This window comes from Arachis ipaensis, chromosome B10, assembly GCF_059453495.1.
Source record: "Arachis ipaensis isolate K30076 ecotype BB chromosome B10, ASM5945349v1, whole genome shotgun sequence".
Taxonomy (NCBI): Eukaryota; Viridiplantae; Streptophyta; class Magnoliopsida; order Fabales; family Fabaceae; genus Arachis; species Arachis ipaensis.
In genome coordinates this window covers 79,513,792-79,532,433 of record NC_142435.1, presented here as the reverse complement: position 1 = coordinate 79,532,433, position 18,642 = coordinate 79,513,792, and the positions used below count along the sequence as shown (strand labels likewise).

The following is an 18,642-nucleotide window of genomic DNA, read 5'->3' as shown; positions in this document are numbered from 1 at the left end:
ATACCCAGACAATAGTTATGGTGGACCCTTTCGTGACAAACCACCTCCACCAAATTACTATGGTCAAGAGCCATTCCAGGGAGCGTACCAAGATGATGAATATGGTAGACCCCCTTGTAGTTACCAACAAGCCCTACCATATGCTTATGAACTACCTCCCCAACATACCTTTGAACCACCAAACTCACAAGCCTTTTTATACCATTCACCTCTATATGACCCTAACCCATATCCACCATACCAACCACCCTATGAACCGTATGAACCATACATAGAGCCACCCCAATTCCAACCCAATTACTCCCAAGAACCACCACCTCCATATACACTGGTACACGAAATCGTGATCGCACACTTTTCACACAACTCTGTGCAGCTGACTAGCAAGTGCACTAGGTTGTCCAAGTAATACCTTACGTGAGTAAAGGTCGATCCCACAGAGATTGTCGGCTTGAAGCAAGCTATGGTCATCCTTGTAAATCTCAGTCAGGCAGATTCAAATGGTTATGGGATTTTGATAATTGAAATATAATTAAAACATAAAATAAGATAGAAGCACTTATGTAATTCATTGGTGGAATTTCAGATAAGCGTATGAAGATGCTTTGTTCCTTCTGAACCTCTGCTTTCTTATTGCCTTTTTCCAATCATTCATACTCCCTTCCATGGCAAGCTGTATGTTGGGGGATCACCGTTGTTAATGGCTACCGTCCGTCCTCTCAGTGAAAATTGTCCAAATGCGCTGTCACCACACGGCTAATCATCTGTCGGTTCTCACTCATGCTGGAATAGGATCCATTGATCCTTTTGTGTCTGTCACTATGCCCAACACTCGCAAGTTTGAAGCTCGTCACAGTCATCCCTTCCCAAATCCTACTCGGAATACCACAGACATGGTTTAGACTTTCCGGATCTCAAGAATGGCTGCCAATAATTCTAGCCTATACCATGAAGGTTCTAATCTTAGATTTGAAACCCAAGATATATGCACTCAAGCTACTGCAGATAGAATGTAGGTGGTTGTCAGGCACGCGTTCATATGTGAGAATGATGATGAGTGTCACGGATCATCACATTCATCATGTTGAAGTACGAGTGAATATCTTGGAATAAGAATAAGCTTGAATTGAATAGAAAACAGTAGTACTTTGCATTAATTCATGAGGAACAGCAGAGCTCCACACCTTAATCTATGGGGTATAGAAACTCCACCGTTGAAAATACATAAGTGAAAATAGGGTAGACATGGCCGAGTGGCCAGCCTCCCATGGAGGTCTCAAAACATAAAAACTACATAATGTGTTCCAGAGATGATCCGAAGATGAAAATACAATAGTGAAAGGTCCTATTTATAATAAACTAGTTGCCTAGGGTTTACAGAAATAAGTAATTAATGCAGAAATCCACTTCTGGGCCAACTTGGTGTATGCTTGGGCTGAGCATTGAAGCTTTCACATGTAAAGACTTTTCTTGGAGTTAAACGCCAGCTTTGGTGCCAGTTTGGGCGTTTAACTCCAGCTTTTATGCTAGTTCTGGCGTTTAACGCCAGAATAGGGTAGAAAGTTGGCGTTTAAACGCCAGTTTGCATTATCAAATCTCAGGCAAAGTATGGACTATTATATATTGCTTGAAAGCCCAGGATGTCTACTTTCCAACGCAATTGAGAGTATGTCAATTGGGCTTTGGTAGCTCCAGAAAATCCATTTCGAGTGCAGGAATGTCAGAATCCAATAGTATCTACAGTCCTTTTTCAGCCTCTAAATCAGATTTTTGCTGAGGTCCCTCAATTTCAGCCAGAAAATATCTGAAATCACAAAAAAATACACAAACTCGTAGTAAAGTACAGAAATGTGATTTTTATTTAAAAACTAATAAAAATATAATAAAAAGTAACTAAAACATACTAAAAACTACCTAAAAACAATGTCAAAAAGCGTATAAATTATCCGCTCATCACAACACCAAACTTAAATTGTTGCTTGTCCCTAAGCAACTAAAAACAAAGTAGGATAAAAAGAATATAATATACAATAAATTCCGAAAATATCTATGAAGATCAGTCTTAATTAGATGAGCGGGGCTCTTAGCTTTTTGCTTCTGAATAGTTTTGGCATCTCACTTTATCCTTTGAAGTTCAGAAAGATTGGCTTCTATAGGAACTTACAATTCAGATAGTGTTATTGATTCTCCTAGTTCAGTATGTTGATTCTTGAACACAGTTACTTTATGAGTCTTGGCTGTGACCCTAAGCATTTTGTTTTCCAGTATTACCACTGGATACATAAATGCCACAGACACAAAACTGGGTGAACCTTTTCAGATTATGACTTAGCTTTGCTAGAGTCCCCAATTAGAGGTGTCCAGAGATCTTAAGCACACTCTTTTGCTTTGGACCACGACTTTAACCGCTCAGTCTCAAGCTTTTCATTTGACACCTTCACACCACAAGCACATGGTTAGGGACAGCTTGGTTTAGCCGCTTAGGCCAGGATTTTTATTCCTTTGGGCCCTCCTATCCACTGATGCTCAAAGCCTTGGATCCTTTTTATTTTACCCTTGCCTTTTGGTTTAAAGGGCTATTGGCTTTTTCTGCTTGCTTTTTCTTCTTCTTTCTTTTTCTTTTATTTTTTTGCCATTTTTTCTCTTTTTCTCTTTTTTTTTGCAAGCTTTTCACTACTTTTTCTTGCTTCAAGAATCAATTTTATGATTTTTCAGATTATCAATAACATTTCTCCTTTTCCATCATTCTTTCAAGAGCCAAAAATTTTAACATTCATAAACAACAAATTCAAAAATATGTACTATTCAAGCATTCATTCAGAAAACAAAAAGTATTGCCACCATATCAAAATAATTAAACTATTTTAAAATTTGAAATTCATGTACTTCTTTTTCTTTTGTAATTAAAAACATTTTTCATTTAAGAAAGGTGATGGATTCATAGGACATTCATAGCTTTAAGACATAGACACTAGACACTAATGATCATGTAATAAAGACACAAAGATAGATAAAACATAAAGCATAATTTTCGAAAAATAGAAAAATAAGAACAAGGAAATTAAAGAACGGGTCCACCTTAGTGATGGCGGCTAGTTCTTCTTCTTGAAGATCTTATGGAGTGCTTGAGCTCCTCAATGTCTCTTCCTTGCCTTTGTTGCTCCTCCTTCATGGCTCTTTGGTCTTCTTTAATTTCATGGAGGAGGATGGAATGCTCTTGGTGCTCCATCCTTAGTTGTCCCATGTTGGAACTTAATTCTCCTAGGGAGGTGTTGATTTGCTCCCAATAGTTTTGTGGAGGAAAATGCATCCCTTGAGGCATCTCAGGGATTTCATGATGAGGAATTTCCTCAGGCTCTTGTTGAGTTCCATGAGTGGGCTCTCTTGTTTGCTCCATCCTTTTCTTAGTGATGGGCTTGTCCTCTTCAATGAGAGTGTCTTCCTCTATGACAACTCCAGCTGAATTGCATAGGTGACAAATGAGATGAGGGAAGGCTAACTTTACCAAAGTGGAAGACTTGTCCGCCACCTTGTAGATTTCTAAGGATATGATCTCATGAACTTCTACTTCCTCTCCATTCATGATGCTATGGATCATGATAGCCCGGTCTATAGTAACTTCAGACCGGTTGCTAGTGGGAATGATTGAGCGTTGGACGAACTCCAACCATCCCCTAGCCACTGGCTTGAGGTCAAGCCTTCTTAGTTGAACCGGCTTCCCTCTTGAATCTCTCTTTCATTGAGTGCCTTCCACACAAATGTCCATAGGGACTTGGTCCAACCTTTGATCAAAGTTGACCATCCTAGTGTAGGGGCATGCATCTCCTTGCATCATTGGCAAGTTGAATGCCAATCTTACATTTTCCGGACTGAAATCTAAGTATTTTTCCCGGACCATTGTAAGCCAATTCTTTGGGTCCAGATTCACACTTTGATCATGGTTTTTTGGTTATCCATGAATTAGCATAGAACTCTTGAACCATTAAGATCCCAACTTGTTGAATGGGGTTGGTGAGAATTTCCCAACCTCTTCTTCGAATCTCATGTCGGATCTTCGGACATTTATTCTTTTTGAGCTTAAAGGGAACCTCGAGGATCATCTTTTTCTTTACCACAACTTTATAGAAGTGGTCTTGATGCACCTTTGAGATGAATCTCTCCATCTCCTATGACTCAGAGGTGGAAGTTTTTGCCTTCCCTTTCCTCTTTCTAGAGGTTTCTCTGGCCTTAGGTGCCATAAATGGTTATGAAAAAATAAAAAGCGACGCTTTTACCACACCAAACATAAAAGGTTTCCTCGTCCTCGAGCAAAAGAAGAAAAAAGTGAGTAGAAGAAGAAGAAAATGGAGGAGATGGAAGGTTGGTGTAGGTTCGGCCAAGTTGGAGAGAAGTGTGTATGATGTGTGAAAATAAAGGTGGTGAAGGGGGTATTTATAGGGTGAGAGAGAGAGGGGGTTTTCATGTATTAGGGGTTAGGTTTGGGAGGGAAAGTATTTGAATTTGAATTGTGAGGTTGATGGGATTTTTGGTGAAGAGTGGGTGGAGGTGATTGGTGAAGATGTGATGGGGAAGAGAAATGGAGGTGATTGGTGAGGGGTATTTGGAAAAGGGTGTTATGGAAAGGTGTGAAGAAGAGAGGGAGAGAGTTGAGGTAGGTGGGGATCCTATGGGGTCCACAGATCCTGAGGTGTCAAGGATTTCTCATCTCTGCACCATGTTGGCGTGTAAACGCCCCTTGGAGTGCCAATCCTGGCGTTAAATGCCAGGTTGCTGCCCATTCTTGGCGTTTAACGCCAGCTTTTCTTCCCTTTCTGGCGTTAAACGCTAGCTTGTTGCCCTTTTCTGGCGTTAAACCTCAATCTGGTGCCCTTTTCTAGTGTTAAACGCCCAGAATGGTGCCAGACTGGGCGTTTAACGCCCATTCTGCTACCCTTACTGGCGTTTAAACGCCAGTAAGCTCCTCCTCCAGGGTGTGCTATTTTTAATGCTATTTTTCATTCTGTTTTTGCTTTTTTAGTTGTTTTTGTGACTTCACATGATCATCAACCTAAAGAAAATATAAAATAACAATGGAAAATAAATAGATATAATTGAATAAAATTGGGTTGTCTTCCAATAAGCGCTTCTTTAATGTCAATAGCTTGATAGTGGGCTCTCATGGAGCCTCACAGATACTCAGAGCATGATGATGACCTCCCAACACCAAACTTAGAGTTTGAATGTGGGGGCTCTGTTTGACTCTTCTTTGAGAGAAGCTTTTCATGCTTCCTCTCCATGGTTACAGAGGGAGATCCTTGAGCCTTAAACACAAGGTAGTCCTCATTCACTTGAAGGACCAACTCTCTTCTGTCAACATCAATCACAGCTTTTGCTGTGGCTAGGAAGGGTATGCCAAGGATGATGGAATCATCCATATTCTTCCCAGTTTCCAGGATTATGAAATCAGCAGGGATGTAAAGGCCTTCAACCTTCACCAAGACATCCTCTACAAGTCCACAAGCATGTTTCCTTGAATTGTCTGCCATCTCTAGTAAAATTCTTGTAGCTTGCACCTCGAAGATCCCTAGTTTCTCCATTATAGAAAGGGGTATGAGGTTTATACTTGACCCCAGGTCTCACAGAGCCTTCTCAAAGGTCATGGTGCCTATGGTATAAGGTATTGAGAACTTTCCAGGGTCCGATTTCTTCTGAGATAATTTCTGCCTAACCAAGGTATTCAGTTCATTGATGAGCAATGGAAGTTCATTCTTGCATGTCTCATTACCAAATAATTGGGCATTCAGTTTCATGATTGCTCCTAGATATTGAGCAACTTACTTTTCAGCAATATCTTCATCCTCTTCAGAGGAAGAATACTCATCAGAGCTCATGAATGGCAGAAGTAAGTTTAGTGAAATCTCTATGGTCTCTATATGAGCCTCAGATCCCATTGGTTCCTCATTAGGGAACTCCTTGGAGGTCAGTGGACGTCTATTGAGGTCTTCCTCAGTGGAAATCACTGCCTCTCCCTCCTCTACAGGTTCGGCCGTGTGCGACATGTTTATGGCCTTGCACTCTCTTTTTGGATTTTCTTCTGTATTGCTTGGGAGAGTACTGGGAGGGAGTTCAGTAACTTTCTTACTCAGCTGACCCACCTGTGCCTCCAAATTTCTAATGGAGGACCTTGTTTCAGTCATGAAACTTAGTGTGGGTTTAGATAGATCAGAGACTATGGCTGCTAAGCTAGAGAGACTCTACTCAGAATTCTCTGTCTGTTACTGAGAAGATGATGGAAAAGGTTTGCTATTGCTAAACCTATTTCTTCCACCATTATTGTTGTTGAAGCCTTGTTGAGGCTTCTGTTGGTCCTTCCATGAGAGATTTGGATGATTTCTCCATGAAGGATTATAGGTGTTTCCATAGGGTTCTCCCATGTAATTCACCTCTGCCATTGCAGGATTCTCAGGATCATAAGCTTCTTCTTCAGAGGAAGCCTCCTTAGTACTGCCTGATGCAGCTTGCATTTCAGACAGACTCTGAGAAATCATATTGACTTGCTGAGTCAATATTTTGTTCTGAGCTAATATGGCATTCAGAGTATCAATCTCAGGAACTCCTTTCTTCTGAGTTGTCCCATTATTCACATGATTCCTTTCAGAAGTGTACATGAACTGGTTATTTGCAACCATTTCAATGAGTTCCTGGGCTTCTTCAGGCGTCTTCTTCAGATGAAGAGATCCACCAGCAGAGTTGTCCAATGACATCTTGGACAGTTCAGACAGACCATCATAGAATATGCATATGATGCTCCATTCTGAAAGCATGCCAGAAGGACACTTTCTGATCAATTGCTTGTATCTTTCCCAAGCTTCATAGAGGAATTCGCCTTCCTTCTATCTGAAAGTTTGGACTTCCACTCTAAGCTTACTCAATTTTTGAGGTGGAAAGAACTTTTCCAAGAAGGTATTGAGCAGTTTTTCCCAAGAGTTTAGGCTTTCTTTAGGTTGTGAGTCCAACCATGTCCTAGCTCTGTCTCTTACTCCAAAGGGGAAAAGCATAAGTCTGTAGACCTCAGGGTCAACCCTATTGGTCTTGACAGTGTCACAGATTTGCAAGAATTCAGCTAAAAACTAATGAGGATCTTCCAATGGAAGTCCATGACCCTTGCGATTCTGCTGCATCAGAGAAACTAATTGAGGCTTAAGCTCAAAGTTGTTTGCTCTAATTGAAGGAATTGAGATGCTCCTTCCACAGAAGTCAGAAGAGGGTGCAGTGAAGTCACCAAGCATCTTCCTTTTATCTCCAACATTGTTGTTGGGTTCGGCCATGTTAGTTTTGTCTGCTTCCTTTTCGAAAATTTCTGTTAGGTCCTCTCCAGAGAGTTGTGCTTTAGCTTCTCTTAGCTTTCTCTTCAAGGTCTTTTCAGGTTCAGGATCAGCTTCAACAAGAATGCCTTTGTCCTTGTTCCTGCTCATATGAAAGAGAAGAGAACAAGAAAGTATGTAATCCTCTATGTCACAGTATAGAGATTCCTTGAGGTGTCTGAGGAAAAGAAGAATAGAAGGATGAGGTAGAGAGGAGAATTCGAACTTATAGAGAGGGAGTGAATCCGAATTGCTAATAGAGGAGAAGTGTTAGTCTTAAATAGAAAAAGGTGAGGAGGGAGAAGAATTTTTGAAAACAAAATTAAAAAAATTTAAATTAATTAAAAGAAAATTAAAAAAATGGTTGATGGTTTTCGAAAATTAAAAGTGAGAAACTGGTTAAGTGATTTTGAAAAAGATTTTGAAATTAGCAATTAAAAAGATATGATTGAAAATTATTTTGAAAAAGATGTGATTGAGAAGATATTATTGAGAAGATATGATTGAAAAATAATTTAAAAAGATTTGATTTTTAAAATTAATGACTTGGCTAACAAGAAATTTAAAAGATATGATTCTAAAATTCAAATATTGAACCTTTCTTAACAAATAAGTAACAAACTTGAAATTTTTGAATCAAATCATTAATTGGTAGCAAGGATTTTCGAAAATGGTGAGAGAAAAAATCGAAAGGATTTGATTTTGAAAAAGATATGATAAAAAAATATGATTTGGAAAAGATTTGATTTTGAAAAATTATGAAAATTTGAAAAAGATTTGAATTAAAAACTAACTTACCTCCCTTGTTGTCCTGGCATTAAACGCCCATAATGGTATCCATTCTGGCGTTTAACGCCCAAAATACTACCCTTTTGGGCGTTTAATGCCCAGCCAGGTACCCTGGCTGGCGTTTCAACACCAGTTTTTCTTCTTCACTGGGTGTTTTGAACGCCCAGCTTTTCTCTGTAGTTCCTCTGCTGAATGTTCTGAATCTTCAATTCTCTGTATTATTGACTTGAAAAGACAAAATTTTGAAAATTTTTGTTTTTTTTTTGAATTTTTAATGATGAAAAATAACAAAATGAAACTAATCATGGAGAACTAAGATCAGATAAACAATGCATGCAAGACACCAAACTTTGAAATTTTCATATTAGAGACACTAACAAATTGAAAATGCATATGGAAAACAACAAAAGATACAAAACAAGAGAATTTAAAGATCAGACCCAATAAAATCATCAAGAACGACTTGAAGATCATTGAAGGACATAATGCATATATTCGAAAAATGCAAGAAAATTAAGAATATGCAGGACACCAAACTTAGAAATAGCCACTAGACTCAAACAAGAAACACACATTATTTTTTATTTTTATGATTTTATTATTTTTTTGTAATTTCTCAAAAATTAATTGGAAAAAGAGAAAATAAGGAATTCAAACTTTTTAATGAGAATTCCAGGAATCATGCAATGTTAGTCTAAAACTCCGGTCCAGGAATTAGACATGGCTTACTAGCCAGCCAAGCTTTCAGTGAAAGCTCCGGTCCAAAACACTAGACATGGCCAATGGCCAGCCAAGCTTTAGCAAATCATTACATTCAACAGCAAGATTGATAGAAATCAACAAGCTCTTGTGATGATAAGTTGAAACCTCAGTCCAAAAGATTAGACATGGCTTCACAGCCAGCCAGACTTCAACAGATCATCATGAAACTCTAGAATTCATTCTTAAAAAAATTCTGAAGTCATAGAATAATTTTTTTTTTTGAGAATTTTTTCGAAAATAAAATGCTTTAAAATAAAATAAAATTACCTAATCTGAGCAACAAGATGAACCATTAGTTGTCCAAACTCGAACAATCCCCGGCAACGGCGCCAAAAACTTAGTACACAGAATCCTGATCGCACACTTCTCACACAACTCCGTGCAGCTGACCAGCAAGTGCACTGGGTCGTCCAAGTAATACCTTACGTGAGTAAGGGTCGATCCCACAGAGATTGTCGGCTTGAAGCAAGCTATGGTTATCCTTGTAAATCTCAGTCAGGCAGATTCAAATGGTTATGGGATTTTGATAATTGAAATATAATTAAAACAGAAAATAAGATAGAAGCACTTATGTAATTCATTGGTGGGATTTAAGATAAGCGTATGAAGATGCTTTGTTCCTTCTGAACCTCTGCTTTCCTATTGCCTTCATCCAATCATTCATACTCCTTTCCATGGCAAGCTGTATGTTGGGGGATCACCATTGTCAATGGCTACCGTCCGTCCTCTCAGTGAAAATGGTCCAAATGCGCTGTCACCACACGGCTAATCATCTGTCGGTTCTCACTCATGCTGGAATAGGATCCATTGATCCTTTTGCGTCTGTCACTACGCCCAACACTCGCGAGTTTGAAGCTCGTCACAGTCATCCCTTCCCAGATCCTACTCGGAATACCACAAACAAGGTTTAGACTTTTCAGATATGAAGAATGGCCGCCAATAATTCTAGCCTATACCACGAAGGTTCTAATCTTAGATTAGAAACCCAAGAGATATGCACTCAAGCTATTGCAGATAGAACGGAGGTGGTTGTCAGGCACGCGTTCATAGGTGAGAATGAAGATGAGTGTCACAGATCATCACATTCATCATGTTGAAGTGCGAGTGAATATCTTAGAATAAGAATAAGCTTGAATTGAATAGAAAACAGTAGTACTTTGCATTAATTCATGAGGAACAGCAGAGCTCCACACCTTAATCTATGGGGTGTAGAAACTCCACCGTTGAAAATACATAAGTGAAAATAGGGTGGACATGGCCGAGTGGCCAGCCTCCCATAAAGGTCTCAGAACATAAAAACTACATAATCTGTTCCAGAGATGATCCGAAGATGAAAATACAATAGTGAAAGGTCCTATTTATAATAAACTAGTAGCCTAGGGTTTATAGAAATAAGTAATTAATGCAGAAATCCACTTCCGGGCCCACTTGGTGTATGCTTGGGCTGAGTATTGAAGCTTTCACATGTAGAGACTTTTCTTGGAGTTAAACGCCAGCTTTGGTGCCAGTTTGGGCGTTTAACTCCAGCTTTTATGCCAGTTCTGGCGTTTAATGCCATAATAGGGTAGAAAGTTGGCATTTAAACGCCAGTTTGCGTTATCAAATCTCAGGCAAAGTATGGACTATTATATATTGCTGGAAAGCCCAAGATGTCTACTTTCCAACGCAATTGAGAGCACGTCAATTGGGCTTTGGTAGCTCCAGAAAATCCATTTCGAGTGTAGGAATATCAGAATCCAACAGCATCTACAGTCCTTTTTCAGCCTCTGAATCAGATTTTTGCTCAGGTCCCTCAATTTCAGTCAGAAAATACCTAAAATCATAGAAAAACACACAAACTCATAGTAAAGTCCATAAATGTGATTTTTATTTAAAAACTAATAAAAATATAATAAAAATATAATAAAAAGTAACTAAAACATACTGAAAACTACCTAAAAACAATGTCAAAAAGCGTATAAATTATCCGCTCATCATACACCATGTCCATATCCATCAATCCAAGAGCATTATGATCCTACTTATGATAGCCGAACGAAACAAGAATTACAGGATTGTCTCAAGGAAACAGTGGATCAATTTCATGCAACCCTTCATCAACTGGAGCAAGCAATAAATCAATTAGCTTCCCGACGTTCGGACACTTAAGGAACCCCCTTGGCTTCATGTGGAGAATCTAATGAAGAACGTAGCATGAAGGAGACACTAGAAACTCCAGTGGACAGTAAGGAGCATGACTTTGTATTGGAACAAGTGGAGGAAGCCATAATTACGAAAGAAGAAGAATTGGTTGAAGACTTAGGAGATGTGGAACGTCCATGGGAAAGCCCAGTCATAGAGCCCCTTTCTAAGAAGTTTGAATTTGATGTTGAGGAGGGTGTACAACCTCCAAGGCATATCATGGTTGAAGACTTTGAAGGGGATGATCAAGAGATGGATTCAATCATTGATAAATTCTTATCTACATTTGAATCCTCTCCCATTGGACTAGACATGGAGATTAAAGAAGAAGAAGAACAACCTCCCATACCCTTGGTAATTAATGAAGAAGAGATTGAATTGGAAGAAAGCTACCAAGAGAAAAAGGTTGAAATTGAAGAAACTTGCAAAGAGGTGGAAGTTGTCAAGGAAGAGCTCAATGGAATGGAGCTAGAAATCACGTTACCAAAGTTGTTGGAGACCTCTCCCCCAAAGCCATCACCGTCCATTCCTTCATTCAAGTGGGTAAATCTTTCATCTCTAAGCTTAATTAGCCCACTTGAATATGCTTTGCTTGAGACGGATGGGCAACTTAGAGCTCTTTGTGGCTATAAGAGTAAGAGGGAGATGGTTAGTGGTAAGAGTTGTCATGCAAGGTTCAATATGGTTGCATGCTACAAATTGAAGTATAAGGGTTGGTATAATTCTCAATTGAATGGGTCTAGGAAATTGTTTGGATGTCTCTGTGAGAATTCTGACTGTTCACCACCCAAGTGGAAAAATGATGATCAACAAGAAGACGGGTGCAAAAGCAAGGTTTGGGACATCGGAATTCATTATGGCAATCAACACTCTTGTAGCCTTGTCACTTGCTTTAACTTTCTTGAAGGATTTATGCAACTAGTGTGGGATCCCGGAGGATATTGGAATTGCAAACATTGGTGGGGATTCCTGGATGAGTTCAAGCACAAGCCACCATAACAGGGAGCTCATCAAATGTCCAACTTAAGGACTTTAACTAAAAGTGCTAGGTGGGAGACAACCCACCATGGTATGATCGTTCTTTTTCAGTCTTAGTTTTATTTTATTTTGTTTTATTTTTAGTTCTATTTTATTTTATTTTTCTTAGTGTTCATTCATAGTGCCTGCATCAGCATTTGCATTCTACATTCTGCATACTGCATAAAAAAAAAGGGGAGAAAAGCGCATTCCACCCGTGCGCATTCTACGTGTGCGCGTGAATCACGTGCACGCATCACATGCGACGCTAAACCTTACAGAAAGTGACGCGGGAGCTGTGCAGGAAGGGTGCCTTGCATATGAGCCAACCCACGCGTACGCGTGGGCGACGCGTGCGCGTCACCCCACGTGTAAGTGTCAACGGGTGATTTGGCCGAGAGTTGTGCTGCCTTGGTGCTGGTATTGTATGTTTAGCACAACCAGTGGTCACGCGTACGCGTGACCGACGCTTACACGTCACTAGGATTCTTGCTCAACCACGCGGAAGCGTGGACGACGCTTACGCGTCGCCTCCTCTTTTGCACAACCACGCGTACGCGTGGGCGACGCTTACGCATTGCTTCGCAGACTACATTCTTCTCCTTTTCTCTCTCTTTTCTCTTTCTTTCTTCCTCCTTTCTTACTTTCTTTTTCTTCGTTTATTTACCTTCTCATCATTATTCTCTTTCATTCTATTTTTCCTATGGAATTTGCATACTTTCATTCACTTCATTTTAATTTTGTGCATATTTTTATTTTCTTTTCTAAAGTTATTTTTTTTTACGTTGGTGTCACATGTTCTTATTCAACTGTTGTATCTTTTCTAGTATTATTTTGGTGCTTAGTGACTTGTTTTACATTGATTGGGTTATTTTATTTATTTTTCAAATGCCAATTTTTATGATACCTGTGCTCCTTTTGCATTGACATGAATTTATACTGCCTTTTCCCTATTGCTGCAACTTTTGCACTATTGATTTGCCATGTGCTTCTTCTATTTTCTCCGTTGCATGTTGTAGCTACCATGTAATTGAGAATCTTATTATCTGGCATTAACTCAAGCATATTTTATTTGTTTTATATCTTTGTTCTTGGGTCACTTTTCTTCTTTTTCTTCTTCTTTCACGATGGCCACCAAAGAAGGGAAAGGAAGAACTTCTATATGGGGCGACCGACAAGTCAATCTGCACATTCTTTGGAGAAAAGCATCAGTTGTAGCAGCCCGCCCACTTGCACATCTCAGCATGCACCGAGGACGGTGCAATTTTTAAGTGTGGGGAGGTCGGTACCGACTTCCATAGGTTAGTTATTTCCTTCTTAACACTAATGTTTAATTTTCTATGTTAATTTAGTTGTTTCATTTGCATGTTTGTTTGATTTTGTGCATATTTTACCACTTGGTTGAAGTAATATTTTCTTTTTCAAGAAACTTTTTATAGCATTTCACTAATTTGAATTAAACTTTTTGAAAAACTTGTTTGAAGAAATTTTAATTTGGAACATGGTTTTAGAGTTCTAACACAGAAAACCAGTGAGATTTTGAGCCTACTTGATTGGTTGCATCTTATCAACCAATATTTTATTTTTTTGGTGTGTGTTGTTCTCTCTAAAATTGTGATCTTTGTCTTGCTTGATTCTATATTTCCATTGTTTAATGTATGCATGCACTTATATGATTGAGGCCTTGTTTCACTAAGCTTACATACCCATATGGCCTTAACCCTTCATTATCCCTTGCAAACCAATTTGAGCCTATTTTACCCCATTTATTCTTTATTTTAGCACATCATTAACTCTAAGCGAAAAATAATAATGTCCTTAATTTGAATCCTTGGTTAGCTTAGACTAGTGAGAGTGTTCATGATTTAAGTGTGGGGAAGTTGGGTTTGGAAACATTTGGTTTAAGAATTGGGTGTTATATATCTTTATGAAAATGTGAAAGAAATATTTAGGACATGTTCATGCATCCAATAATTTAATCATATGCATTGAGAAAAATAAAAGAAAAAGAAAAAGAAAAAAAAAAATATATATATATATATATATATAATAAAAAAGGAGAAAAAATAAAATAAAATAAAATAAATAAATAAAGGAGAAAAAGAAAAGAAAAAGAGCAAATAATAAAAGAGGACAAAATGCCCCAAAGTAAATGGTGAAAGCAATGAATTTGTACTATACTCGAAATTAGGATGTATGAATATGTGAAAAACATGATTAATGGATAGTTAGGTTTTGTATTTTGATTACATGGATTGTCCTAAGTTAGGTGGAAAGTTTAAGTCAATTAAGGATTCAGATTTTAGTCCACTTGGCCAAATACAATCCTACATTGACCCTAAACCCATTACAACCCTTAAAAGACCTCTTGATATGTGTATTTGTTCATCAAATTAGTGTTGATTGGTAGAAGAAAAGCAAGTCTTAGAAAGCAAGATTAGTAGAGAATTGAGAGAATCAAACCTTAAACACCTGAGTGATTAGAGTGTATACGCTTCCAGTGAGGGTTCGATGCTTGATTCCTTGTTCCCGGCTTTCATGAGCCTTCTTCTTACAAGTTTACTTGTACTTTATTTTATGATTTGAATTACTGAAATCCATTTCATGTCTGTTCTTGGAAAATTTATTTACTTTGACCAAGTAGGTAGAAACATTTTTCATGTAGTTGCATTCACATAGATAGGTTGCATTTCATACTCTCTATCGTTCCTTTTCACTCTTTTAGTTCTCTTGAGCTTAGCATGAGGACATGCTAATATTTAAGTGTGGGGAGGTTGATAAACCCCATTTTTAGGGTTTATCCTGTGCTTAATCTAGTGGATTTTATCCATTATTCTCACACTTATTCATACAATTCGCATGGTTTTACGTTTTCCTTCTTGATTTTGTGCTATGATTGAAAACATGCTTCTTTGGCCTTATATTTGCTAATATTAATCCTCTCTTATTACCATTCGATGCCGTGATATATGCGTTAAGTGACTTCAGGGATTACAGTGCAGGAATGGCTTAGAGGATGGAAAGGAGGCATGCAAAAGTGGAAGGAATACAAGAAGTTGAAGGAATTGCTAAGTTGTCCAGCCTGACCTCTTTGCATTCAAACAGGCATAACTTGAGCTACAGAGATCCAAATGAGACGGTTCCAATTGCGTTGGAAAGATAACATCTGGGGCTTCGAAATAATATATAATTTGCTATAGTTTCCTTGAGGATAGATAACGCGCACGCGTGCATCACGCGCACGCGTCGTTCTGCAGAACTTCCTGCGACCTGCACATGTTTGAATTCGCCCCCAGCGATTTCTGGGCTGTTTCTGACCCAATTTTCAGTCCAGAAAACACTGATTAGAGGCTATAAAGTGGGAGAATCCATTCATTCATACATCCATCAATCATAATTTATAATTTAAGGTTTTAGATGTAGTTTTAGAGAGAAAGAGGCTCTCTCCTCTCTCATAGATTTTAGGATTAGGATTTCCTCGTTTTATCAATTCCAGGTTCAATGTTCCTTTAATTTATGTTCTCTTACTCTTATTTATTCTATTACTCTAGTTTGTTTATTTTCTCGATATTGATTTATGAATCCCATGTTAGAATTGATTTTCTTATTTAATACACATTGAGGTATTTTTTCTCTTTTGGCTCTGGTTGGGTAATTGGTGACACTTGAGTTGTCAAACTCAGCTATTGATTGAAAATTGGAATTTGTTGATTAATTTGGATTCCTCTAAAGCTAGTCTTTCCATAGGAGTTGGCTAGGACTTGAGGAATCAAGTTGATTAGTCCACTTGACTTTCCTTTATTTAGTAAGGGTTAACTAAGTGGGAGCAATAAACAATTCTCATCACACCTGATAAGGATAACTAGGATGGGATTTCAGTTTTTCAAAAAGTTGAATTCAAATTAGTGAAATGCTATAAAAAGTTTCTTGAAAAAGAAAATATTACTTCAACCAAGTGGTAAAATATGCACAAAATCAAACAAACATGCAAATGCAACAACTAAATTAACATAGAAAATTAAACATTAGTGTTAAGAAGGAAATAACTAACCCATGGAAGTCGGTACCGACCACGTTTCTTTGTTAGTGTTTCTAGTTTTAGGGGTTTATGTTCATCAATTTTATTATTAATTTTTGTTTTTACTTTCTTTTGTTGCTATGAATTCTCACCCGTTTGGCTATGAGTTTGGTTCAAATTATGCTGTAGGAAATGGAGGCTATAATAGAAACATGCATCAAGGTTGGGATAATCAAAGATGGGAGGAGTCACAAAGATTTGATCAACCCTTTCGGTAACATCCTCCTCTAATGTGCCATGAGCAACAACCATTCTACGATGCATCCCAAGACAATGGTTATGGTGGACCTTTTCGTGACAATCAACCTCTACCAAATTACTATGAGCAAGAACCATTCCAAGGTGTGTACCAAGACAATGGATATGGTGGACCCCCTTGTAGTTACCAACAAGCCCCACCATATACCTATGAGCTACCTCCTCCACATAGCTTTGAACCACTATACTCACAAGCCACCCATTACCAACCACCCCATGAGCCATATGAACCATACATAGAGCCACCCCAATTCTAACCCAATTACTTCCAAGAACCACCACCTCCATATACACCATGTCCATATCCATCAATCCAAGAGCCTTATGATGCTACTGATGATATCCAAGCGAAACAAGAGTCAAGGGATCGTCTCAAGGAAACACTGGATCAATTTCAAGCAACCCTCCATCAATTGGATTAAGTGGGAAACCAGAAAGCACACGAAGCTCTCGTGGCTAAAGAATCTCAACTTGAGAACAAGGGATTGATGTGTGTTGTGCAACAAGTAGAAAAGATGGAGAGTGTTGAACGGCCACATCCTTATTATGATGAACCACCCTCTTATCATGAACCTTTCCTCCCAAGCGATGAACCCTCATATCCACCCCAATCTTCAATGCATGACACACTTGGTGTTCTTCTTTAAGGGCGAAGAGAGATACAAAGGGAGGTATTAGAATCCATGGCTGCCTTGACCGAGGTAGTAAATCGATTAGCTTCCCAACATTTGGACACTCAGAGTACTCCCATGGCTACATGTGGAGAATCTAAAGAAGAGCGTAGCATGAAGGAGACACTAGAAACTCCGATGGACGATGAGGAACGTGGCTTTGTATTGGAACAAGTGGAGGAAGCCATAATAGTTGAAGAGGAAGAAGTGGTTGAAGACTTAGGAGATGCTGAACCTCCATGGGAATCTAAAATTGTAGAGTATTCCTCCAAGAAGATTGAAATTGATGTCAAGAAGGCTAGTGCACAACCTCCATGGCATATTCCCAATGAAGACTTGGATGGGATAGATCAAGAAGCAAGTTCCCTTGGTGATGAGGATCATGAATCAAGTCCTCCTAGTGATGAATTTACATCCGCAAATGAACTCCTTGAATATGAAGACCCTTCTCTGATTGAGTCTGAGAATGATGTGGAAGCGGAAGTCCTTCGTAAAGGGTGGATGGAAGTTGAGTACACTTTATCAAGAACGTTGGAGATTTCTCCACCTAGGTGGCCATCTACTATTTTATTTCAGTGGGTAAGCCTTATCTCTATTCGCTTTACTGTCCCACTTGAATATGGTATTCTTGAAACGGATGGCCAACTTAGGAGGCTTTGTGGCATTAAGCGTAAGAGAAGGATGTTTAGTGGTTGGAGTTGTAAATCAAGGCTCATCAAGGTTGATACTTCAAGAGCTAGGTGCAAAGGTTGAACTAGTGAACATTTGGTTAGATCTAAGAGAAGAGTTTGGTATTGCACTAAAAATTTGGATTGCTTGCCACCCGGTTGGAACAATGATGATCCACTTAGAGACGGGTGTAGGAACAAGACTTGGTATCCTGGCATACACGAGGATCAACTTTGGGAGCTCGAAGCTTGTGAAGAACTTCATCAAGGCTTGGTGAATTCACTTGGAGATGTTGGAGCTTATTGGAAGTCCAAGCATTGGTGGAAGTTTCAAGATGAGTTCAAGCACAAGCCACCATGACACGGAGCTCACCAAATGTCCAACTTAAGGACATTAAATAAAAGTGCTAAGTGGGAGACAACCCACCATGGTATGATCTTTCATTTTTATTCTTAGTTTTATTTTATTTTATTTTTATCAGTGTTCATTCATAATTTTTGCATCATCACTGCATAAAAAAAAAGGTCTACGACGTGTAAGCATTAATGACGCGAATGTGTCATATGGGGGTACGCACAACCATTAAAATTAAACATAATTACGGTGGAACGACGCGAGAGGGGTGCCTTACGCACAAGCAACCCCTACGCGTCCGCGTCAACAGCGATTTTTACCATCCACGCGTAAGCGTTAACAACGCGTATGCGTGCATGCCCAAATCGGCATACAAGGTGCAATTGAACAGAGAGTTGGGCTTCCCTGGTGCTGGAATCGCGCGAGTGGTCACGCGTACACGTTACCGACGCTCACGCGTCAGTGTGCATGTTTTGACACGCACGCATATGCGTGGTTGACGCTTGCGCGTCCCATGGCT

The 18,642-nt window shown here is 38.9% G+C and overlaps 1 non-coding gene and 1 pseudogene across 1 annotated transcript; both read left to right on the top strand.

The window, feature by feature from the left end:
• Positions 1–6,801: 6,801 nt before the first annotated feature.
• LOC148580560 (small nucleolar RNA R71) lies at positions 6,802–6,905 on the top strand. Its single transcript, XR_015896608.1, has one exon. It is a non-coding gene; the product is annotated as a small nucleolar RNA R71 (small nucleolar RNA).
• A 9,586-nt stretch (positions 6,906–16,491) lies between these two features.
• On the top strand, positions 16,492–18,307 carry LOC148580559 (uncharacterized; annotated as a pseudogene).
• Positions 18,308–18,642: the final 335 nt, after the last annotated feature.